Raw genomic sequence first — 27,642 nt, 5'->3', positions numbered from 1 at the left:
CTTTATGTTCGATTGTGGGAACCAGTTTTGTCATGCCACCAGATTCGAGTTTAGCCAGTGTAAATAGTAAGAATTAGACTAGTATCGTTTAGTAATTAGGTTTTGTTTACTTAAACCGTCTATTTAGCTGCTTTTTTTCGCTCTAGAGAATCACTATGGTGATTAGTCTGGTGCTTATTATTATTATTATAATTGCAGGACTCTGAAAGAGTATACGTGCAATATAACTTAGTCTATATGGCACGCTGGCATGCTGAGCACTACATGATGAGAGCCGAACAGCAAATGCAGGTTAGTGATATAAATCCCATAGCGTACTAGCTTTTAATATCTCAGGTGGCTGCAGTACTGCAGGGAGAACGTCATCGCAACGTCTGGCTTGGTTACCCACAATCGATGTTAGAAACCTGGCCTTTATAAGTGTCACAGCTGTCTTGCGAAACTCTCCCCACCTATTAGGTGAGTGGTACATAACAGGTATACAACGTGCACTCGTGCTCTGCCTGTATAAACGTACTTGCCTTCGGCCACTCGTGCTCTGTCTGTATAAACGTACTTGCCTTCGGGCCTAACGGCCCTCAGGCTCGTGCGTTTATATCAGGCAGAGCACTCGTGGCCGTTGTATAACTATATAATAAATTTTTCATATATTTCTCAAGTAGGACAGAATCGTAAAATTTTATTCTGATTGCCTCGCGAGAAGCTAGGTTAGACGTATCCACGAAAGTTTAACTGTTTTGGAACACACTATTCACAGAAATTTGCTCACATGCTTTTTCTAACTTGTGGTATCATTTTCAAATATGTATACTGGTTATTTATCATGAGTATCACTCTGCTGGTCAAACAGTAACCATACATGATCCCACCATGATTGTAAGTATTCTGTAGTGCCAGGAACCATCTTTAGTAGTTGTGTACAGGCCATACTGTGTGTACGTGTGTACCCTCTGTATACATAACACGTAGGTGTGTGTACGCCACTACAAAGAGAAAGTTATTGTTTCTGTCTTAAGATGATGTATAACATTAGCAGAATATAGTCATTTTATTTCTGTTTAGCAGTTACTACAGAAATATGTTGTGGTTTGTTTACTGGTAAACTTGTTATTGTGAAAAAATTGCCTAATCACCTAGACAACAATAATATTCATCCCTGTTACATCCTGTGTGGAGAAAATGTTGTTACTGCTGATACAAGAAGTGGTTGCTTATTGAACTTTGTAGTTCTATAAATGAGTTCACAATGGGAATTATTTCTCCCACTCTATGAAATGTTCAGTGTTTGTTTACACAAAAAAGCATTTCCTGGAATAAATTTCTTTGCAAAGCCATTATCAATGACATTTTAGAAACTATCTATAACCTTTTTTTCTCAAACATTGTAGTGTGCCACTTGAAGTTTTCCTCACATTATAAAAGAATATATTGGCTTGAGTTTTGCCGATCTGACTTATAGGAGAATTATTTGTTCTCATAAATAGCATCATCTGTTTGCACTTGATGCACACTTTGCACACTGTATAAGTCAACTGTTGTGATCATGTAGCTACTACAAATATTCTATAGAAGTTTACTACAATATAGTGTAATGAAAAGTTTAATCCTTCAAAATAGTATTTTGTTGATGCTTGTTGCCTATAGAACTATTGAGATAATCAGCACTAGTATTGTATTTATGTAGTTATATACTCAAGTTGAGATTTGATACACTGTACTATACTCTGTGTGTTCTGTTGCCATGTAATGTATATCATTTATCATTCCTCATTACTTGATTACATTAACTAATATTATTTCCTTTTCCTTTTGGATTAACTGTGAGGGTATGAGGATGGACTAATCTTATTTGCCTGATACGTTCTTAGAATGTTCCATAAAATATTGTATTGTTGTGAAGGGATCTTTTTGAAGTTTTCAGTTCTGAAGAAAATTTTTCATATCGTTCAACAAAAATTGCAAAGCTAATTCCTGGTATTTCTCCTGAAATATAGATTCATTTGTACCATTTTATAATTATTGTATTACAATGTAAATGCAGTATTGTTTGAGGTCAAACTATTGCACAAGTGTATATGCATTTACATGTTTTACATATTTGTAGATGTATTTATGAGCTGTGTTTGTGAATGGTTGGCTTTGGGAGTTTACCATCATGGACATTTATCTGTCTGTCTGTCTGTCTCTCTACATTATTTTTGCATACTTGCTAACTACCTTGTGTACTGTGTCATAGCAGTTTTTGAAGTGTTCATTATTTACCACCAAAGAAGTTTCTAACTGATGATGTTTGCCATCCATAGTCATGTATACAGTAGATTGAATGCAGTGGAGTAGAAGAATATTTAGGTAGACATCTCTGCATTAACCTAAAGGTTCAGAGTTTGAAGCCTGCTTTTTTGAATATTTAGCCTTTCCCACAGATCACAAGGGTCTGGTAACACTCAATGAAAACTGTTGGTAATGAAGTGTATGAACCAACTACTTGTCCCTTACCATCACACAACAGTTATTCTTAGTACATATAGTGACCATGGCAGCATGCACAGAAGACTTGAATAAAACTGTGGATAAAGTAGTCCATGAATATAGTCCAGCATACTGAAGCATAGGCGGCGGAAAGGGGGGGCTTAGCCCCCCCCCCTCAGAATGATATCACACCGAAATTATCTTTCTTGGAGTGGGGCTGAAAACCGTGATAAAGTTTGAGATACTCTAATAGAGCAGTCACTCTAATAAAGTAGTCAGTGTGTAGCGAGCTATGAAAGGATTTTTATGTAGTTTATTAGCTAGAAATGGTAGCTGGTGAGGTGGAAAGCTCTTGTCAGTTGGTTGCGACCTTTTTTTTTTTTTTTTTTTTGGTCTCACCTTATCAAACTATAGAAATAAGTCTGGGTCAGCCCAGCCCCCCCTCATATCAACTACTTCCTCCGCCGCTGTACTGAAGTGAAAGTAGAATAAAATTGTAATGCATATAATGAAGTAAAACAAGTTATTAGGATGTATAAGTTATTGCTTCAAATGGCTGGCTGTGAGGTAACCAGAACATAACGTTTTCCCTTAACCGGTTGAGAGAGTTTTGAAGACATGTCTTCCTTGTACGAAAAGACAATCGCATTATTCATAATAAATTATTTAGTTTATCCCATATTCACTCAAAGTACTTCTTGCAATCACACTTTGTTACAGTAGACTGCAGAAAAAAGTTAACGTTTTGTAATTTTAATTACGCTGTAGTAGCGTAATTACAAAGCGTAATTACGAATTATGCTCTATTGGTAACTATGAGTATATTGTATATATGGCTGGTGAAAAACTACTTTTTTGCATAATCACAGATTACGGTCAAAACGTAATTACAGTACAAACATGGTAATTACTTAGTAATCACACCGTAATTACAATTACGAAACGTTAACTTTATTTTGCAACCTACTGTATGTGTATACTTGTTTAGTGGCTAAAATTGTTGTTAGTTATTGAACAGAAATGACCAAAATGATGGTGTTTCGTATCAGATACAAAATGATCATCTTACATTTAGCAGTGAGACCTAAGTATGATGTCAACACAGGCCACACAAGTTCTTCATTGAAATGTGAAGCTCCATTGTTTGTACTATCAAATAAATGTAATGTGGACTTTCAGTTTTACTATCAGCCCCTGTTGGGATGTGGTGAAGTATTACTACATGACATGTGAGGAAGGGAATTATTTTAGTGTTTATGATCTTTCAGAAGTGTTATGCCAAGAGTTAATAATAGTGGAGAGGAGAGTATCCAACACAATACAGAGCCTCACAAAGGATTTAGTGTGATTCAAAGGGATTCCTCTGTAAAACTCTGTGATTTGTATTATATTCTATATGTTTTAATCGTCACATTTCTTTGTTCTGCCAGTGTGCAATCATCACATTTCCTTTAACTGCCAGTGATGATTAGGAAAAATCTGCTTACTAGAAAATTAGTCTGCCAGTAGAATTTTTTTTGTGCAAAATTTGGACCTCACACACATAACCTGCTGTACAGTATGTAGATAGTGGATTAGGGTAGGTAGTTTCTGTATATCAACTTGTTTATGGTATTGTATAACAGTGTATAATCTCTGTTTGTGATTTAGTACTGTTTGACCAACTCTAGTACCTCCTACAAGTGTTCATTTCTGTGGGAGAGATTTCATCCAATATAGTTAATAAAGCCATTGAAGGATATTATGTAGGATATATCCCAGTGAATCACAGAAACTTGTTGAGCGTGTGATATTTTCATGGTATATAAGATCAGTGTTGGGCAAGTTACTTTGTAAAAGTAACTAGTTACATATTACATATTACTTGCAACTGAACTATTTAGTTAAAGTTACATATTACCCATAAAATAAAGTAACTATAATAATATTACATATTATATTACTTTTACATAATATATTACTTTGTGTCCACAGCCTTAAGCTGTCATGTGTGAAACTACCACTTTATCACATGACATAACTGCGTTGTTGGACAATGTGCAAATCTTGGTTATAAGTAAGAAGTTGGTGAATAAGCTTTATTCAGTAGGCTTCGTTACTTCGTTGTGGCTAGGCGTTACTCGATAATTAACGAGATTAGTAACTTCATTACTTGTAGTAATAATATTATGTAATTAATATTATAGTAACTTGTTACAGGAATTTTATTACTTAGGTAACGCGTTACATTTGTAAGCAAAGTAACTTGAGTTATATTACCTGTTTTTATAGCGTATTTCGTTATATTACTTAATTACCACAAAAGTAATAATATTATGTAACGCGTTACTTATGTAACGTGCTACTCCCAACACTGTATAAGATACAAAGTATAACAACTGTTCCGTGCATCCTATTCTTGAAAACTTAGTTTGTGACACTTACCTAAAGTTGTCAAACTGAAGCCATTTTCCCTGTATTAATTTACTAACTTGATGCAATGTTTAATGTGACAACCCACCTATCCAAGAGAGATGTGCAACATATAGCTGCATGGCTTGAGGTGGTTTACACTACATAACAAGTCAAGACGTATAAAAAAAAAGAAAAGATGTATAGTCTCACAGGTCACATCCTTATCCACACAGGGTATTATTGCTTTCAGTATAAGTGCTTGCAAGGAAAGGCCTGGACTACATCATGTGAACTCAGCTGGACTTAGGTAGACCAATCAGATTGCAACATTTGTTTGACATAACTGCCGTAATTGCATCATGAATTTTTTAAAACTATTGGGGTAGGCCACATCGATGATCAAATAACGTGATTACGTAGTCAATTCATGCATTCCTTTCTGTCACGAGTTTTAATCCAAATTCCCCAGACCCTTCAGCATGGGTGCTTCGCTGACACTCTGTGCGGAAATGAGTCTGGCCTGCGAAGCTGAGAGTCTGGCCTGAAAGATGTAGGACTTCGTTATTAGCCAGAAGCCATACTTTCATAACAAACTTTGGGATTCATGCAGCAGTGCATGTTCTTTTGTGTAATATCCTTAGTAATTATACAACAACGGTGGTGTAATTACACCCATGTTTTCTAAACTTTTGCACACAGTGGTATAATAATGGGCTTCATTTCCTGTGTATGATTATACTTTGTGTAGTAGTAGATCTGCAAAGGATTCCTAAGTTAGCATATGCACTGAAACAAGGTGTAAGGAAACAAAAATTAAGCATGTATAAACATCTTCCTTTTGGTATGTAATCCTTACAATAGATGTTTAACATGATATGTCAGTATTTACTCAAAGTTTACTAAAAATTACTCCATTTTTGTTGGTCACTATGTATATTATTTTTCAGTGCTTCAGCTTGTAGTAGCCATTACATTACTTGGCTATCTTCCTCATTGTTGCCATAAGCATCCAGTTTATGTTAAAACTGGGATAGTATGCTCGTGTCAGACTGACAGTTACTGCACAGTAGAAAAGGAAAAGCTGACAAATTTGCTAAATCAGTTACTTTTAATTGGTCCAAGTCAGTCAATACATTCAAAAGTGGGTGTTTAGATATATAATTCATATCATAAATGTTCAGACTGATTCTCTTGTCATGGCCAGTAAAATGAAACAGAAAGGTAATTTTAGGTGTGTTACGGAAGAGTACTTCTCAGAAAGAATCCACATGGCTAGCATGAAGAATTGATTTCATATAACAGTGCTACTTATCTTACAGTATGGAGGTTTAAGCTTTCCTACCCAAAATACTATTCAAAACCCAGCATCACACCAGCTTGGCTATATATAATCAGACGCAAGCCACAAACTCTTCCATCAAGTTTCTGTGAAAATTTATTAAACTGAATTTTTCACTAACTGACTACCTGACTGACTAACTAACGCTTTCAGCCCAGTGTAACTTGACTAAATATTATGATTCTTGCTGTTTGATGTTGCTTAGGCTCAAGTGTCTTTTCATCAATTGCATCTGCTACAGTGCATGCATCATGGACTTTTCTTTGTCCTCCTTTGTGTCCCATTTTCTTTCTCTACTGTAGATTCATGGTAACATGACATGGCTTCAGTATTAGCTATCACATTATGTAGTCAGTGGATTGATTGTACTTCTCATACTGTTCTATGCTCTACAATGAGTAGAATCTAGCTAAAAATGAAGCAGAATGGTCACAGTGTGTGTGAATGTATGAGAAGTGCAATCACACACTTTTCTCTGTCCTCCTCATGTTGCAAGGACAGCTTGCTAACCTGCAAACTTGTCACCAAATTTTTTTGTCCCACTTCTTGGTGGAATTCTCTCACTGATGCCACACGTGTTACTTGTAATTATGATGAATTTATATCCCCTTTTTAGTGTAGCCATGACTGATGTAGGGATTAAATGTCCACTAGTATAATTGCATGTGTAGATAATCTCCCTTACTTCATTACTTTTTATTTCTATGATCCATATACTCAAATGTAAAATTTCTAATTTTTCCTTACATTTATTTTGCAGTTTACTTTTTTGCAGCAGATTTATGACAACACTGAATGTGTGCCTTAACTATCAATTACCAAAAGCAAAATGGTCATTCTCCTTTATTTTCAGCCATTTTCCACCTGTTATGTAGCAGTATAGTACAAGAAGTGCCTCTGTGATCAATCCAATCAATACAGACAATTACAACTGAGTTTGTCAAAAGTACATGTACTAAAATAAGCTTGTGTAGTTATTGTATATGTAATATGGTTGTCTAGTGGTTGTGTTTTGTACTGTGTTTAGTGTTGTGTATGTACTTTGGTAGAGAGAAAAAAAAGGCTTTTGCCGACTACTGTGAGGGTTAATAAACTAAAAATCGCTGAAGTAGGAATTAAATGTCAACTGATATAGCTGCATACAGGTGTAGATGACCTCCCTTGTTTCATTGCTCTTTGCTATTGTGATCCCTAAAGTTACTAATTTTTCATACTGTGTTAGTGATATCCTAAGTGTTACATCAATTGTTTCCTTATGTGTGTAAACACCGTGACTGTGACCAATTGCACATAATGGCATTACATGTATATCCCATTATCATGCAATGGGTAACAGAAGTGCAAACGGAAGTGGAGATTTGTGTATGTACTAAAACAAGTTGTAGAGGAAACAAAAACGTATAATTACACTCATGTATAACTTGTTTTATTTTGACTGTGTGTGACATCTTTACATTGTGTCAAAACAACTCCTTATAAAGTGTATTTTTGGCAAGACAGATTATGTTTTACTCTGTACACATATGGTGTATTGAAGTGCTATTTGTACTTACAAGGTGGTCATTGCTATTTCCAATACATTGTATGATATATAGAGAAAATTCATGGTGTGCCAGCTTTGGATTATAAAAAAAAATCCAGTTTGGCAGTCATTATTAAACAAGGTAAATTACAGTAAACATGCTTTATAGTTACAGTGACCACATTTCACACTTGCATGTACGTACACAGGTTTAAGGACACAAAACACTAGAGGTAATTTCTTACTAGAAAATCACTTAAACTGGGTTACAGCGTCAATAGCAAGGTAGTAAGCTAGGGGACCTCCATAATGTAGTTACTACAATGAAGCGGTTGTAATAACAGTGTGACAGTAAAAGAGATTTAAAGTATTGTTATTCTAACATACAGGTCTTCACGAGGATTGGGTAACTGCAGATATGCCAGCACTGGCAGATGTAATGAGTAATGTGTTACAAAAAAGTCATAAATGATCAGGTATAAAACTTTATTACATATTATGAAAGATATCCCTATTAAGTCTGTTGTTGGGAAGCCACCAAGTTTAAAATGGAAATCTTTTGTATGAGCACATAATTATACTTGTTAGATTTAGAACAATGTAAATTAGTACCACAATTGGTGACTAATTTTTGTGCGAGATCATTTATCTATTTCCTAGCTGTAAGGTTGATCTGCACATACCACATGGAGTATGAATGTCACTCATGTATGAATGCGTGCACCCATTGCATACATGCATAGACAAACAAAACATACACATGAACATGAATGCACAGTGTACCTGCCCATGCTGTTTACATATATCTATGCTGAATATTTTGTACTCATGATACAGTAAGTAGCTATAAGCCTCAAAAACATACTTATTAGTTTTTTTATCCACCAATGCTCAAAATAGCAATGTGGGCAGGTGGATTTAAACTTTAATTTTATGCACTAGATAGCTAAATTACGTGACAAGGAATGCAACTCTTTTAGACTGCTCTAGCTAGTTACTAACTTTCAGAGTTGCTTAATGGCTACATGCAGCCATTGGTAGTACAAAATATCATTGGTGTGGCAAAGAAAATGGTGATGTGGGTGGGGATGGGAAACAAATTATTATGTTTATGTGGCTATATGTATGTGTGTAATTGTTGTGACCTCTGTGTATGTATTGTGACCTCTGGTGTACAATAAAGGACCCCCATACTCTCAAAGAGGAAGGCTGTGGAATAGACACATGACTCTGAAGTGGCAGATGAGGTAAATATGTACAGAAATTAATGGTTCAAGTATTGGTCATGTGTGAACTATTATTAGTCTCATGCAGTCTAATTCATACCTTATTTGGTAATGTATTTAATATCATTTACCAACAGGAAGCTATATAACATACTTGTGGTTGTTATTGCTTATATTATGGTGATAGTTGCTGACAGTAACGTCATATTTGTTACATTGTGGTCTTCATGCATGACACAAGCATTTCTGACATAAGAGATCAGGAAGTTATATGTGTTTTCTCAAATTGAATAAACAATTCAGATTTTCACATCTTATGGTAGTGAAATGGTATAATTATGTGTTTCATTCCCTGTGAATGAATGGTGTTTACATGGCATACATGTAGATCAACGTTGAAACCGGGTCACTACTGCTGACCCGGATGACCCACTGACCCCGATGTGACCCGGATTAATTAAAGCCGAGAAGTGTTTCGGCTAGTCTCGAGCGAGGGAACGAGTCTACATTTTGAACGTTCGATTCGTGTTGAGTAAATATTGCAACTTCAGCCTAGCTGTAGGTTGAAGACCAAAAAAAAAAAAAAAGGTCTTCACCTACTGACAATAGCTACCCCTCACCATAGATACCCTCAGTTTCATGCTACATACTACACTTAATAACAAATGGGCGTGGCTGAGCGTATGTTTTTTAATGAGATAAGTGGGCGTGGCTCACGAAAGAGCTACGCGATAGCGTTTAGAAGTTTCCACGTTGTCAAACGAACAATTCGTTTCTCACGTGATCCAATTCGGGTCAGACCCGGATAAATTGTAAACCGGGTCAGACCCGGATGACCCGACCCGGTTTCAACGCTGATGTAGATATATCCTGGCCTTCTGGGTGTGTGACAATAAATGATGAATGTGAAATTGCATGTGAAAGGATTCTACATGTGGATTAATTGATTCATGACTTCCTTTAATGTATAGTGTCTTGACATGTTAATGTAGTTGTTAATGTATAGCCACTTCCTGACAGAATGTGACACAAAAGACGTAATTAAGTATGCACAAACCATTGAAAATTGAGTAGGACTTACTGCTGTGTTGAAACACTCTTACTTGTATATGTATTCAAGGCAATGCATGTAACACAGTGTTTCAGCCTACACTGAAGTCAGACTATATTCAGTAGTTTAGAATTGCCATACAAGTTTGTACATCATCACCTGAGTGTATTGTACATGCAATATATAATTTTGGCCATCACACTTGTGACTAAATTATAGCAAGACACTATATATCGTCTACTTCTATGCATATAGTTATATGACACTTGTCTTTTGTACGTTTCACTATATTGCAAGTATGAACTACTGGATGACTGCAAGTCTTTTGTCTAACATGTCACAAGGCAGTTCCATCGCGGGTGCTAATCAACGTTGAAACCAGGTCACTACTGCTGACCCGGATGACCCACTGACCCGGATGTGACCCGGATGACCCACTGACCCGGATGTGACCCGGATTAATTAAAGCCGAGACATGTTTCGGCTAGTCTCGGGTGAGCGAACGAGTCTACATTTTGAGCGTTCGATTCGTGTTGAGTAAATATTGCAACTTCAGCCTAGCTGTAGGTTGAAGACCAAAAAAAAAAAAAAAAAAAAAGGTCTTCACCTACTGACAATAGCTACCCCTCACCATAGATACCCTCAGTTTCGTGCTACATACTGCACTTACTAACAAATAGGCGTGGCTGAGCATATGTTGGTAATGCGATAAGTGGGCATGGCTCACGAAAGAGCTACGCGATAGCGTTTATAAGTTCCACGTCGTCAAACGAACAATTTCGTTTCTCACGTGATCCAATCCGGGTCAGACCCGGATGAATTGTAAACCGGGTCAGACCCGGATGACCCGGAGAAAATGTGACCCGGATGACCCGACCCGGTTTCAACGCTGGTGCTAATATTCTTTAATCGATAAGTGCCTTGCAGGACTGCAAAGGTCTGCAAGCTATTATACTGTATTGTGGAACTGGATAAAAGAAACACATCACAATGCAACGCATTTGTGCATATAGTTACCTGTAATCACACACTTGTTTTTGTTCATTGTTTATCAATTTTTGTTGAGTAGACAATGTTGTCCTTTGCGGAAATTACCTAATTGTACATGTGCGCGTGACGTAAACAGCTCGGCGCTTGCGTATACGTATATAAGGAGTTGCGAAGTGTACTGTTGCAGTCAGAACTCGATCGACAGAGTAAAACTTTGCTGAGCTCTAATAAACGCTCTTTTATACAGCAGCTAAAATGTCTAGCGGAATGGTTGAAACACCCCTCAAGCTTGAAAACGTCCACGAGCTACTCAGAGTCGAAGACCAACTAAGAGTGGACGATGATATGCTAAAGCCAATGCTCCCAGGAAGAAGGTCTAATCGCAACCGAGTTATTTACAATACTTCGTCTGTACCGGGAAAGCAACCAAACAGAAAGTACTCTGACGATTTGCCTCCAAGAAGCGCCACCATAGGAGCAGCAAACCTGTCACGAACCGAAAACCAGGAATCTGAAAGCACTGCAAGACGGCACAACACTGTATTATGAACAGAAACTATTACAATTTAGCAGCAATACACTTATTTTTAATATACATTTGTAAATACCTGCACCTTAGGTAGCTATCTGAAAATTGCTATATGTGTTTGTTGAGTCCGTGTAGTCAATCCAGTATACATCATGTGTTGTTTAGTATCTGTTTAAAATGATGAAATTTTGTGAAGTTTCAAAATGTGCGAATATGCATGTGTGGTCAGGGGTGGATCCAGGAGTTGGCAAGTGGAGGGGCACAAACAGACTAAAGTTGTAGGTGGTTGGGGAGAACAGATTCTCTTGCAATTTTAAGTAGCAATAATCACTCCTTAGTAGGCTGTATAATTTGTTTCATTATGGCTATTGCAGATGGTTGTGAAGTCTTAAAATCTGTTTTAAAGGCTATGATTAGTATGAAAGTCTTAAGAGGCCCTTAATCACTTTGACAGTTATTTTAATTATGGTTTTAGGTGAGTTTGTAATAAATTCAGGTAATATGCAGCTTTCATGAGTTATATAAATTGATTTTGGTCTGACAAGTATTTCTATCAAAAATAGTGCTCTTCCACAGAGGGAATCGGGGAAGGGGGGGACGACATTTGCCCCAAATGCCCCATCCTGGATCCGCCATTGGTGGTGGAGGGTGCAATGTGACGAGTAAATTAAATTGCGCCAGAAGTGGCAGCTGATAGCTATCACAGATTAAATCCAGTGAATTGAATGCCCCCTATAGCCTGACAAGTGTTAAGAAAAAATTCAGTATGGATTTTGCAAGCTATAAAAATTTCCCTCTTAAGTGAAACTAGAATTGTGACCTCTGGTATACAATAAAGGACCCCATACTCTCAAAGACGAAGGCCGTGGAAGAGACACATGACTCTGATGTGGCAGATGAGGTAAATATGCACACCAATTAATGGTTCAAGTATTGGTCATGTGCGAACTATAATTAGTCACATGCAGTCTAACTCATACCTTATTTGGTAATGTATTAACCAATAGGAAACCATATAACATACTTGTGGTTGTTATTGCAGTGATAGTAGCTGACAGTCAGTGTTGGGCAAGTTACTTTGTAAAAGTAACTAGTTACATATTACATATTACTTGGAACTGAACTATTTAGTTACAGTTACATATTACTCATAAAATAAAGTAACTGTAATAATATTACATATTATATTACTTTGTGTCCACAGTCTTAAGCTGTCACGTGTGAAACTACCACCTTATCACGTGACATGATTGCGTTGTTGGACAATATGCAAATCTTGGTTAGAAGTAAGAAGCTGGTGAATAAGCTTCATTCAGTAGGCCTCGTTACTTCGTTGTGGCTAGGCGTTACTCAGAGGATAACTAGTGAGATTAGTAACTTCGTTACTTGTAGTAATAATATTACGTAATATTAGACTCGTTACAGTAACTATATTACTTAGGTAACGCGTTACATTTGTAAGTAAAGTAGCTTGCTTTATATTACCTGTTTTTATAGCGTATTTCGTTATATTACTTTGTTACCACAAAAGTAATAATATTACGTAACGCGTTACATAAGTAACGCGTTACTCCCAACACTGCTGACAGTAACGTCATACTTGTTACATTGTGGTCTTCATACATGACACAAGCATTTCTATGACATAAAAGATCAGTAAGTTATATGTGTTTTCTCAAATTGAAAAAAACAATACAGATTTTCACATCTTCATTATATGGTAATGAAATAGTAATGAAAATTTGTTTCATTCCCCATGTATGACTGGTGTTTACATGGCATACATGTAGACATATCCTGGCCTTCTGGGTGTGTGACCATGCATAGGCGGATCAAGGAGGCACCGTTGGGGGGGGAGGGAGAGGGGGCAAGAAGGTTTAGTGGAGAACAGTGTTTATTCCACTAAGGAATTCTAGTACACAAGTTATATTCAGTTGCATAAGTTGATTCAGTATAGCTGGATGAATGATAGACATACAGTTTTAAGACTAGTTAAAGAAAAAAAATTTAAAAATTAGACGAGCACTTTTAATAGCATTTAGCTAACAAAGTGTATGCTTACAAGATTATAGTTAGCCTATCACAAAACCTGTTTGATGGTATAAAGTATACTAAATCAAAATAAGGTGAATTGTGACTGCTCTATTAGAGTATCCCAATCTTGGCACAAAAATCCAAACTTCTTTGCCCCACTTTCTTTACAATGTATATAGTATAGTTAAACTGTAAAGAACATTTATAACTGTTGTCTTCTATTTGCCCATTGGCTTTCTATACTTCTGAATACAGTGTGAATGCATGATTCCAGTTTCTGGTATGAATATAGTACTGTGAGTCCAAGTGGAGAGGGGGCAAGAGAAGGACCAGGAGGGGGGCACCCCCCACCCTCCCTCAGATCTGCCTATGTATGTGGCAATAAATGATGAATGTAAACAGGATTCTACAGGTGGATTAATTGATTCATGACTTCTACAGTATCTATACGTGTTAATGTGACTGACAGGGTGTGACACAAAGGAAACATAAGACATAATTAAACATGTACTAACCATTGTAAATTGACTGCTGTGTTGAAGCACTCTTGCATGTATTAAAGGCAATGCAACATAGTGTTTCAGCCTACAATGAAGTCAGACTATTTTCAGTAGTTTAGAATTGCCATACAAGTTTGTACATCGACACCTATATTGTGCATGTTTGTATAATTTTGGCCATCACACTTGTAACTAAATCATAGACACTATATCGTCTATACTTCTATGCATATAGTTATATGACACTTGTCTTCTTTATGCTTCACTATATTGCAAGTGTCAACTGCTGGATGACTACAATAACATGTCACAAAGTAGTTCCAGTGTAAGTGCTTATATTCTTTAATTGATAAGTGCCTTGTAGCACTGCAAGGGTCTGCATACTATTACTTGATACTATATGATACTGAAAAGAAACACATCACAATGCAACACATTTGTATGTAACCACACACTTGTTTTTGTAGTTTTTGTTGAGTAGACATTGTTGTCCTTTGCGAGTGTACAGTCGATTGCAGAATTGTTGGTCCCGTGCCGTAAACATTCCGTGGGCTGGAAAAGTATTTGTAGTGACGCCGGATCAGCCGGATTTAGGAAAAAGGTTAGTGTGATTCAATAATTATTGCTGTTGAATCCGTAGCAATTAAGGACAATAAAATTTACCGACAAGGAGCCTTACGGAAACACTCACGGTACGGCATACTTTTTTCAAGAATTCTGCAGTCAATTGTATTGCGCGGAAATTACCTAATTGCGCGTGACGTAAATATATTTTTTTAAAACCTAATTTATAAATGACAAAAAGCAGAAAAAAGAAAAAGCAGCTAAACCTACAAAGCCTACACAGACCTACAAAAACACCGCATGGATCGCCAGCATACATACAGCAAAACCCCCGGACAGGGGCCTTAAGACGTAAAACCTAATTGCGCGTGACGTAAACAGCTCGCCGGTTGCGTATATAAGGAGTTACGAAGTGTACTACTGCAGTCAGAACTCGATCGACAGAGTAAAACTTTACTGAGCTTTAATAAACTCTTCTACAGCAGCTAAAATGTCTAGCGGAATGGTTGAAACACCCCTCAAGCTTGAAAACGTCCACGAGCTACTCAGAGTCGAAGACCAACTAAGAGTGGACGATGATATGCTAAAGCCAAAGCTCCCAGGAAGAAAGTCTAATCGCAACCGAGTTATTTACAATACTTCGTCTGTAACGGGAAAGCAACCAAACAAAAAGTACTCTGACGATTTGCCACCAAGAAGCGCCACCATAGGAGCAGCAAATCTGTCACGAACCGAAAACCAGGAATCTGAAAGCACTGCAAGACGGCACAACACTGTATTATGAACAGTAACTATTGCAATTCAGCATCAATACACTGATTTTTAATATATTTGTAAATATCTGCACCGTAGTTAGCTATCTGAAAATTGCAATATGTGTTTGTTGAGTCCGTGTATAGTCAGTCCAGTATACATCATGTGTTGCTTATCTGTTTTAATATGATGAAATTTTGTGAAGTGTTAAAATGTGCGATATACATGCATACATGGAGCTAACTCGCGCCATATAACAACTGCAAGCGGCAACCGACTGAGTTATTGCGATTAAATTGAACATGCAGCTACGTAGCTATCCCCTGACAAGTGTTAAGCAAACTATAAAAATTTTCCTCCTTCGTGAAACTGGAATTTCTTTGGCAAATTGTTTTCTCATTGGTTTTCTACTGAAAAGCTAGCTCAGCTGCATGTGGATTCTGGAAATCCATTTGTGCTTGTCTCACCCCCACTCTCCTCGAGTTCTATGAGGATTTGTCATATTTAAAAAAAAAATTAAACAACTGCAACACTCATGCAGCCATATAGGACTCCACAAACTAGAATATTGAGCTGCCAGGTTTGTTCTAACTCTACCATGGCAATTAGGTCTAGTCAATAATTACAGCTCAGATCAAACAACATGATAGTATTACATACAGATATGGATACAAAATGTTTCTAATTTAGGAGTATAACCTTTGATGAACACCTCACCTGGACAGCATGATATGCAATGGACGACTACTCTTGGAGAAGACTGCTTTGCTTATCTTACTTAATTTCCCTTGAATCATATATCATGATTCACCTACTCCAAACTAAGAGTTGACCAAGTATTCCTTCTTACCCAGAACAATCATTCATGCAACTCCCTACCAATTCCAGAGATTGACAACATTTAATGCACATTAGCATGTTTGCCCTTGGTGGGCTTCATTACGAGAGATATAGTTAGAGAGAGCATAGGTTATAGTATATATATATATACACGGGTCCCTCTATAATATATGGTGTATATATAGTTGTGATGTATATTTTGTTTTACTGTCAAGAGTCCCAGTACCAGAGCAAGTTTGTCCACCTCTAACCCCCTGTTTGTCCTGTATTGTATACTATGGGGTTTACTTATCTCTTGTTAGTATTTTTCCATACTGTATGTAAGGGTTGATCCCTACAGTGGGTATAAGCAGCCATGTAAAGTACATTGAATGCAGTGAGCTGTATTCACTGGTTGGCAAACTTTGATTTCATAATATAAGTTTGCAGACTGGCGACTGCATTCCTTACAGTGGTATGACTGACAATACTATATAGTCTCAAGCTTGTATTCAAAATGCTGATTGCTATTTAATATATGTTCTGTACATGGCTAGTTGAAAACAATGGACAGGATATACATAGCTAACGAGCATGCAGATCGATACATACAAATCTGTGTACATATATACATGTTAATTATTACCTGTGTGGTTATGTTAGCATTCAATACATGTATATGTGGCATAGAATCACTTGCTGTTTATATGCTGTTTATAGTCATATTCCATTAAGCATACCTTCATATCAGCTGTGATGAGTGAAGCTATATAGGTTACACAAATACCTTCGAAATCAAAATGAAAATACAGTTAATCACATTTCTTGTAACATGCAAGTTTCTACTGCAAATAAGATGTACTATGATTTTCAACTATGTTACACATGATGTGTCAACTATAGTTAGTGCTGTGTGATTGTGTGTTGTGAGTGAAAGTGGAGCTCAAGTGTAAACATCAGTTACATCACTGCAGCAGATACATCACAATTAAGTACTGGTTACAGCTGGAACTATGCTTGTATAGCAGCTAGCTGTGCAGTGGCTTCATACTGTATTGGGTGATGAGTAATATACAATAGTATTTTAGCAACTATGTAATGATTGTTGTGACTTGATGGGTAGGTGCAGTATTGACACCACTGCTTTATTACAAACAGCCAATGTAACCATATACTGTGCAAAATAAGTTGTACTATTTCTAGGAAGTGTCAACATGAAAATGTGCAGGTATCCAGCTCTCCTCATGCAGTACAAACATATGTAGTGATTTTTTGTAGTGTTTCAAACTCACATATGTATAGCTACTTGTGGATACATGTACAGTTGAAACTAATCAACCGTATTTGCTTTGGCTATCTTCAGAGATAAAACAAACACCATTTGGATAGTCTATAGTGGGTGTATTAATTGTTAAGAGGAACAAAGAATATTTATTTGTTTACTAGCATGTGATTCTGGCATGATGCAGATCTTAAATCTTGTGTTTGTTATTTGTTGAATAAAATCCATACAGATGTGGTGTCTTGGCAATGCCAAAAGAGTATTTTTGTATTCACAAACAGTTTCAGCTATTATTACTTGTGCTTGGTGTTGTGTTGCATGATATGTGTGTGGTTTCCCTAAACCTGATAGCTACATTTTTGTTGGCTACCATTTATCCCACAGTGGTCGCATTGTATAGATGATATTATTTACCAATGCTACATGGCTAAATGATATCATTCAGATGATTGCATATGTTGTGTGCAAACAAGTTAGTACATTTTTGTTCATCAACAATTATGATTGCATAGGCAACTTTATTTGGCATAGATAATTCAATTGCATGCTTTCCAAATATGGATATTGATTGGCATACATCATGCACAATACATGTTGCCTAATTGACTCACTTTCAGTATTTTATTGCTGTTGCATGAGTTTTTGCTTTATTGAACCAGTTAGTTCTTTGACCTTTGCTTCTACACATTTACATGTGCAGTAAAACACAAATGTCCATTAGATAATGGTATGCATAATACGCTTTGATCTTTGGAAGATAATAAGGTCTTTAAATACCTCTAAGAGACCTGCTAGCAGGTCCCGACTGGTTAGAGACCTGCTAGGCGAGCATAGCAAGTTTCACTTTCAATCATTGATTTGCTATGCTCTTCCAAGCATTTTGCAGACTAATAGTCCACAGCAGACGACTGTCACCCAAACCAATACCACTTTAACTATTATTTTCTTGTAAGCATGTCTAAAAGAATTCGATTATGGGAGGTAGAGTCTAACGGTAGCTACATTTATTATGGCAAATGGACAATTCCGGAGATATCACAGAAAATTCTGTTTAGAGTTCATATGTTTTAGTAAGTGTAATCGAAACCATGCTGACAACTGTACTCCATTGTTGTCCACTCAAATGTTATCTTCAAACTGTAACAGTTTCTACACCTGTTCTTCATACTTCTGTAATGCCATAGGTACTCAACATTTTGTGACTTCTTGTTGACACTTATCCATGTAATGTGCTATCGCACTTTACTAAGGAAGCAGTGATAAGGTGTAAGCTTCATTTTCAACCCTTTGACAAATACATACTAGGTCTTCCACAAGTACTGTATTTAACATGTGTGACAATTTTAAATGACATATCCAATCAATGACTCCACCTATATACCCATATGAGACGATCCTATTGTCTAAGTTGATTAGGAACCATCCCCTTCAAGTTGTTTCTAGAAACCTCAGTTTCTAAATCCATGAAGAGCCTTGGCCTGGGTTCCTAACCTATACTCGGGTTAGTCACCTAGCATAATCGTGTAACACATTGCTTAATGTATGACTACATACTCCCCACACCTAATAACGTGAGTGCCTACACAGGCGAGATTTATTGGCAGATGGTTTGATGGTCATTGTACATTTACAATAAACACTGCCCACCCTTGAATTAATCTCAGACACCACAACACCTGCACATCCTCCAATGTTGTGATAGTAGTGAAATATCATTAATTCTTTGTTTGTAATCTTATATTAAAATGGTGTAAACTTGTTCAGGTGAAATACATGTTAATAAGTAGGGACCCGCCGATTATGCTGGCATAATTTTGAGCATAATAGGTACCTAAAAGCATTGAGCATAATGCCAGCATAATAGGTTAAATATTTGTACGATAGTGTAAATTCTTGCTGGAAAAATGACAATTGCAAAATAAGATCGATATACTCTAATAAAGCAGTCAGTAACTCTAATAGAACAATCATCAAACTGACTGTTCTATTAGAGTACATCGATCTTTTCTCTTACATGCAGGCGTACAGCAAGAATTTATTATTTGTGTTCTAGCCACTCATTTTTTTCTTGTTAAACTAGTAGCAAAGCATATGAACTAAGGCTTGGACATTGAGCATAATCGAGCATAATAGGTAAATATTGAGCATTAATTTAAGCATAATAGGTGAATTTTTGAGCAGTGCAGCATAGCATAATAGGTAAAATTATGAGCATAATCGGCGGGTCCCTATTAATAAGGGAACAACTGTATTCTCAAGCACCGAAGTTACGTATGTAAGGATGGTAGGCGGCTGCAAACTAAACAAACGATATATTTATAGAGACACACTACTGATATGTGTACTCATGTGTGTAGAACAAAAATATTAGACTCTTTTACTTTAAATAAATAGGCAAAGCTAGAAGTCTGCTGTTGTAGTGAGTACATTTCTGCATGCATCTCTGGTCAAGTCATGTTTATGTAAGCAACCTTATTGCCTACGTTTATTGACAAAGTCTCTTAGTAGTATAACAGAAGGTTTTACATTTCTTAATATGCCATTAGTGGTATGCCAGGTTAGAAGCACAAACCCAAATGTTTTCAAAGCAGTCCATCTCCGCATCTAGTAGCTACAATCTTTTCTTGGAAACATTAATGAGGTTAAGTAAAATTGCTATGTATTAAAATATGAAATTATGTACCAGAACCCAGATTGTTTTTAAATGTATTGCGTAAATGCATTGTGTATGAAATTTGGTAAGCTAAGACAAAAAACATCAATTTCGCATACTGTACTATACAGGAGTAATTTTCTTTGTAAAACTGTTATGATATTGAAACTTTCATCAATCACCATGTATTACTTGTACTGTTACTCAACTTACCAACTGTATATTTCAATATACTATAAACTTTGCATGATCAATGAGGATTCTATTTATTCAACTTGTTTGCTGCAAATCAATAGCATAAAACAGTACATGATTGATTGGCTAATTTTTGTTCCAATTTCAATTTTACTATTATGCATAAAGACAGTATCAACAAACACAATCAAAACACTTGTAAGATTGAATCCTATAGACTTTATATCTGTAATAATATGATCAAACATCACTTCTGTGGATTGCTATGCACTCTTAACAACAAGATAGTATACTTGGGTGTTATGTTTTCTGCTTGGTATACACACTGCATATTGTATTAATGGTAATATTATAATTTAATTGTCCATACAAGTCCTTGAACGATGTAGCTATGTAGTTGTGAATGTGTATAAAATACTATTTAGAGTTATGTTAGGAATGGTGAATCATTAAATGGACATTGTTGTATGACAGACATGGGGTATATGCACTCCAAAAATTTGTTAAACTTAGTAACTTCATTTTAAAATAGCAGCAGAATCATGACTACATGGTAATAGTTTAATGTTAAAAAGTACAAAGATCATTTTGGCTACATTTACCCTGTATGATTGTTTGTAACATCAAAACATGATGTTAGCCATGTCTTCACTGCTACGTTTTCTCTATATGGAACTGGTAATATCCATTATAGGTAAAAGACTCTTTATCCTGCTTGGTATCTCTGTAATTGGTATCTCTGTCTCTAATTGGTGTCTCTGTAATGGTCATACATGCAAATGTGATATTAAATCAGAGAGATTTGAGATGTGTGTATTCTTTATGTAAGGAATTGAGGCTATCCTAGTTGTCACCTCCAAACCTTAGGATATATCTCCAGTTAGCACAACAGAGGGTGTACATAAAAGATAGGGCCTGAGATACTGGTTTACCATAAGCCAAGGAACCTAAGAAATAGATCAATAAATTTTGACTTCATGGAGAAAGTTGAGAAATTGAAAAGTTTGCATTTGTGCAGGAAGAGCGTTATAATGTTTACACAGCATTGCAGGTTGTAACTGTGTCCATGTGTGGATGAGTATTAGCACACTGTAAATATTGACTAATAACTTTTTCTAGTAACTATGACTTTGTGGAGGAGTAAAGAATCTTATGATCTGTGATGTCACTGTAGTCTGCAAGTAGAAAATCTTGAGCTGTATCTTCTGTATTCATACAATAGATGGTGCATAAAACCTTTACACAGAAGACAACAAAATTAAACTAGCTACATTATAGAGGACTTGCAGCGTGACGTAAATCATCGTAATTGCTAAGCAACCGCAGCTGTCGGCCTTGTTTCGGGACAGCGTTGTGGCTGAAAGGCGCTTTCTCGGGATTTGGTACAGGCTGTAATGAAGCGAATCAGTGTTGAGTTGTGTTGTAAATACCACCCAGCTCGTTAAAAACAGCGAAGAAGTTAGAATTGGTGAGTAATGTATCGAAATTTAATTAGCCACCTATTTCACAAAGCCAATGATAAGATCTTCTATTTCGAAACCAGCCCTGCTTCCCAGTGTCACTATACCCAGCGCTTAGTGAATAAATCTCGTTACCTTTGTTCTGACCCAATATGCGCCATAGAAAGTTGTCCCGAAACATGTCCGCCTAGCAACCGTTGCTTCACGCCTGCAAGTCCTCTATTGCAGATAGCATTGAATGTCTAGTGGAATAACCCTAACTAGCACTGGGTATTATTTCTTGACTGCATTTACACAATTTTACTTAATAGTGCACTCTGATTGGTGCCGCTAGCTGTAATGATTGAAATGCATTTGGATTCCACATTAATCCACTGTACTGTAACTGTTTTCATTTATTTATTGTACACAACTGGAGGACAGTTTATTCAAACGAGCACCTAGAGATTCAACTTACATAAAATGCACTGGGTCTACTACAACGTTGAAACCGGGTCACTACTGCTGACCCGGATGACCCACTGACCCGGATAGCAATCCGGATAGCAACCCGGATTAATAGAGCAGTTTCAAAACCATGGTAACCAAAAATTACGCAATGGACCACACCCAAATCGCCATGTTTTTGTACCAGATTGCTTGATGTTGCAAGTTGAATTCCTCGCTAAATTCATGTCAAGACTTATTAATACGTAAGTAAAATAGATGCCAGTGATAGAATAAAGTATGTAGGTGAGTTATTAGGCATTAAAAGATACGTACTGCCTCCCAACAGGGCAGTTTCGTAGGAAAGAGAAATGCGTAAAAATGGATTTGGCCAAATTGCGACCCCAAGGTGGTAAAACTATGGGAAACTTGAAGTATAGGTCTTTATCCAGCACCACAGCATCGTACAGCCACATCCAGCCATCCCCGAGTTAGCCAGAATCGTTCATGTGCTGGGATCCCCACTTCGTGTGAAAAAGCAGACACCAAAAGTGACAAAACAAGACCGCTAAACTTTAACTGATGGTTGACTTCGACAATAAAACTTAACTCTAGCAAAATTCACCACTAAGAGTCTTCTTTTGCTGGCGTTTTATCACAGTTAGGCAGTACGCCATCACTGGTCTCGTGCCTTTCAGGAGCTCTGGCTAATCCTGGGATAGCTGGATGTGGCTGTACGCTGCTGTGGTGCTGGATAAAGACCTATATTTCAAGTTTCTCCTAGTTTTAACTTTTAACCACCTTGGGGCGGTGAATAGGTCGCAATTTGGCCAAATCCATTTTTACGCATTTCTCTTTCCTACGAAACTGCCCTGTTGGGAGGCAGTACGTATCTTTTAATGCCTAATAACTCACCTACATACTTTATTCTATCACTGGCATCTATTTTACTTACGTATTAATAAGTCTTGACATGAATTTAGCGAGGAATTCAACTTGCAACATCAAGCAGTCTGGTACAAAAATATGGCGACTTGGGTGTGGTCCATTGCGTAATTTTTGGTTACCATGGTTTTGAAACTGCTCTATTAAAGCCGAGACGTGTTTCGGCTAGTCTCGAGCGAGCGAACGAGTCTACATTTTGAGCGTTCGATTCGTGTTGAGTAAATATTGCAACTTCAGCCTAGCTGTAGGTTGAAGACCAAAAAAAAAAAAAGGTCTTCACCTACTGATATGTTGGTAATGCGATAAGTGGGCGTGGCTCAAGAAAGAGCTACGCGATAGCGTTTATAAGTTTCCACGTCGTCAAACGAATAATTTCGTTTCTCACGTGATCCAATCCGGGTCAGACTCAAACTCGATAAATTGTAAACCGGGTCAGACCCGGATGACCCCACCCGGTTTCAACGCTGGTCTACTATCTGTAAGGATAAACGTTTTTGTGGATTAGATGAGAACCATAAAATCATAATCAGTTAGCAAATCTTTTTTTCTTTTAAAATTACCATTTTGTACGTACATTGTTTTTGTTAATTGGCATAAATTATAATGTGAATACACAATAACATTGAGGTATTTGTACCACACATGTTTGAGTGCACATAAGATCACAAGCAATAGTTTATACTTGTATATTTTGCTAACATGAGATACATACATGAATGTACAACACACATGCATATAGTTTACCTGTGGCAGTCATGCAGAAAGACAGGCACACATAGACAACATCAATAAAGGCAATAGAGAACAGAAATCATGAATCCAGAAATTCACAATATTTTTGCATAAATAGAACTCTTGAAACATGAAAATAGCCAGATATTTAGAAAACCAAATTTTTGTGAAATGTGCTGTGCACCAGAAATTCTGGAACTATTTGAAAAGAAATGAATTTATCATTGTTCTTTTAATTTCTTGCAGACACCACTGCAGCCTATACAGAAGAAAAAAGGAAATTGTTTGGCTATACAAAACCAAGTAGAAAATCTTTGGAGATTGAACGAAGACTTTGTAAAGCTGCAACACAAGGAGGCATGTACATGTGTTGTATTACTGTATAACTGATTTGTGGTGTGACTTAGTCTTGCGGGACCAGATCACTTTTTATTCTTTTGTGTTGGGGTAGGGAAAAGGTATTTTTTCCAAAAGACAAAAAGAAAAAGAAAGTGGTTTGGCCACATGAGACTAAGTGTGTGACTAATGTATGTTGTAGGACTCAGTACATTGATGTGAAATTTCCTGAAGTTATTGGTTATTCTGTACATTTCAGTTGTCTAACTGTTCAATGCTGTCAACAAACATCAACAATCTGTAAAGGAAAAGGTGACCAAGACTGGACAATTGGAGTCTAAAAGATTTAAAGGTATGCATGCATGCACCATGTAGAATTTAGTATGCTTAACTTAGTATAATTATTTTATGAAAACCAACACATCACATGCAGAAATGGCTTGGCTCATACACTCTTACGACAAAGAGCAGTCCTCTGAAGAGGTTTGGTGTGGGAGAGTTGCATAATATCCTACACTGTGAGCACCACAGTGGGCATCAATAGAAGATAATATAATTTTGCCAAAAAAAGTCAGCATGTAGCACAGTTTCTGGCTCATTTCAACTTCCAATCTTAATTTGTTGGCAGTGTAAAAATGCATTACAACTTTGCCATCATAGCATTCCCATTGTATGCTTCCATCTTCATTGAGGTATATGTTTGGTTCAGAGTTTGAGAATAGTGTTCCTGGCCCTTAGACTCATAATATGTGTGCTGCTCTGTGAAAGAGGGTTGCAGCACTTGTACTGCTTCGACTAGATGGTATCAACGAGTCTTCTGTTACTTGAAGATATTGTTGATTTATTATGTTTTACACAGTAGAGAAGTGCAGTGATTTTGTACTGGTTATATTGAGTGTTAGACATTTTCCTCTACTGTTACAGTCAGTGTTGGGAGTAACGCGCTACTTATGTAACGCGTTATGTAATATTATTACTTTTGTGGTAACAAAGTAATATAACGAAATACGCTATAAAAACAGGTAATATAACTCAAGTTACTTTACATGCAAATGTAACGCGTTACCTAAGTAATATAGTTACTGTAACAAATCTAATATTGCGTAATATTGTTACTAAAAGTAACGGAGTTACTAATCTCGTTAGTAACCCACTGAGTAACGCCTAGCCACAACGAAGCAATGAAGCCTACTAAGTGAGGCTTATTCACCAGCTACTTACTCATATCAAGACTTGCACATTGTCCAACAATGCAATCGTGTCATGTGATAAGGTGGTAGTTTCACACGTGACAGCTTAAGGCTATGGACACAAAGTAATATAAGTATATGTTAAAGCATAGCCGCGAGTGCTATATGAAAAATAAAGTACGAGGCGCGCGGCCGAGTACTTTATTTTTCATATAGCACGAGCAAGGCTATGCTTTAAATGATTTATGGAACTTTCTAGTCATGTAGCTTCACCATACACTAGGACTCGCAATTAACAAGCGTTGCACGAACTATTAGTAGCCTGAACACACACAAACTAGTTTAACAAAGTAACTCACGCGTATTTCACCATAGTTTGGCATAGTAGACGTTCATCGCGTCTTTTGGCAGGTTTTGCTCGCAACCCACAATCGATTCTATTGTGAGTCACATGGTGAAGTATTTCCGTGATATCTCCAGGAGTTGTCCGTTTACATTAACAAACGTAACAGCAACGTTACCTTCTCCCACCCATCATCGAAGCATTTAGGTATGTCTATAAAAGTAATCCAGTGGTAAAATTCATATTGGCTGGGGTGATTAATCACTCAGCGCGGCGAGGCTATCAGCCTTCACCGGCTTGGGTGATTAGTCATACTGGCGCGAGCCCCGTAGGCTATTAGCCTACACTAAGGCACGTGGGCAACTGTGCTTTATTGCCCACAAAGAGTGCTTTATTGCACCGCAAAGAGTGCTTTATTGTGAATAAAGCACTCTTTGTGGTCGATGAAACAGTTGGCCGGCTGAGAGTGTACTTTATGAAATTTAAAGTACACTTTTCCCTTTGATCTCGCCCATGCAAAGTTCTATAATATGTAATATTATTACAGTTACTTTATTTTATGGGTAATATGTAACTGTAACTAAATAGTTCAGCTGCAAGTAATATGTAATATGTAACTAGTTACTTTTAAAAAGTAACTTGCCCAACACTGGTTACAGTGTACGTACTCTTGCCAACACTGATTCAGTTATTGTCCATTTTACATAACTTGTAGCACAAATCATATTTAATCAAGGCCAAGTAAGTTGGCTACAATAGTAACTGTACTTTTGATTACTGGACATGCAGGGTATTTCATTCTTCAAAGTGTTTCCCTCCTTCCCCCATCCTATTTCTCTGCCTTTGTCATAAAACCTGAGTGTTCAAATCATGTAAATAGTTTAAGTGATTACTAAGTAAATCCATGCCCCTATACTATTTTGTATTAACACTGTATGATGAACTGGGAGTATCACTTTTGTTGTGATCCCTTTGTGTATGACTTTGTTAGCACTGACATTAGTTGACAAGGGAAGCTTTCTAGACTTGCTGACTAGTTCATCATCAACAGGAAAACCAAAAGGAAGCAAAGCAAACAAGGTAGGAGTTTTAATTTGCCAGGATATTTAGTACTAATGCATGTAGCACACTTACATGCTGGATTGGTGACTTGAATGCAACTATATGGCTGTGCATTCACAGAGTTTAAATAAGAAGACATGTGCACTGAAATCATTATATAATAACCTGTATGTGTGTAGTTGTCTAGCACTATCTTTGTGGCTTTGACGTAAGTTAGAGCTTAACATTTTAGTCCAAATCTGATGTTTCTGTATAAGCAAACCACTATAGCCACATAGTTCTGTTAGGGAGATTAGTTGATTCATGCACCAGGTACCCTTCACTCTCAAATATTTGGCATTCAATTTCTTTTAGAAATTATATGCAACAGTCTTGAATACGTGCAAAAAAATAAAAATAAAATAAAAAATTACATAAATTTATCTATAGCTTAAGAATCGAGTAGAAGCAGTAATTTCATGCCAACGTTTGTAGTGAGCAATAATTTGCTGTATCTTCAATGAAATGTAGCTGCTTAAGTTGGTGACACGAGTTATCACCATTTGCAATATTTATCTATGGGTGTAATTGTGCCATAAAATTAGCTTAGCACACTTAGGTCACATACATATTAATACTATGAGTAGAGTAACATTGGTAAAGCAATGCAATTTTGTATTTTAGTCACCAACGGAAGTTAAAGAAGATACTTGGGAAGTTTTAAGAGACAATTACATGATGCATGGGGTCAAAGATGAAGGACTGGGATCAGATTAGTGACAATGACTCTGCAACTGGACAATTTTCTGATTCTGATACTTAACAGATTATTTATAATAAATATTGCAA

At 36.8% G+C, this 27,642-nt stretch overlaps 1 long non-coding RNA gene across 4 annotated transcripts; it reads left to right on the top strand.

The window, feature by feature from the left end:
* On the top strand, nucleotides 1-27,642 carry LOC136260260 (uncharacterized). Of its 4 annotated transcripts, XR_010703457.1 has the most exons (9): nucleotides 1-66; nucleotides 199-291; nucleotides 347-459; nucleotides 8,114-8,200; nucleotides 8,908-8,971; nucleotides 24,130-24,240; nucleotides 24,479-24,571; nucleotides 26,744-26,832; nucleotides 27,478-27,642. It is a non-coding gene; the product is annotated as an uncharacterized lncRNA (long non-coding RNA). The 4 variants fall into 4 exon arrangements; XR_010703458.1 differs by lacking the exons at nucleotides 1-66; nucleotides 199-291; nucleotides 347-459 and adding an exon at nucleotides 6,629-8,009; XR_010703459.1 differs by lacking the exons at nucleotides 1-66; nucleotides 199-291; nucleotides 347-459; nucleotides 8,114-8,200; nucleotides 8,908-8,971 and adding an exon at nucleotides 12,343-12,421.

The sequence above is a fragment of the Dysidea avara genome, chromosome 7 (genome assembly GCF_963678975.1).
Source record: "Dysidea avara chromosome 7, odDysAvar1.4, whole genome shotgun sequence".
NCBI lineage: Eukaryota > Metazoa > Porifera > Demospongiae > Dictyoceratida > Dysideidae > Dysidea > Dysidea avara.
Note: the sequence above shows the minus strand (reverse complement) of the source record. Positions and strands in the feature narration are given on the sequence as shown.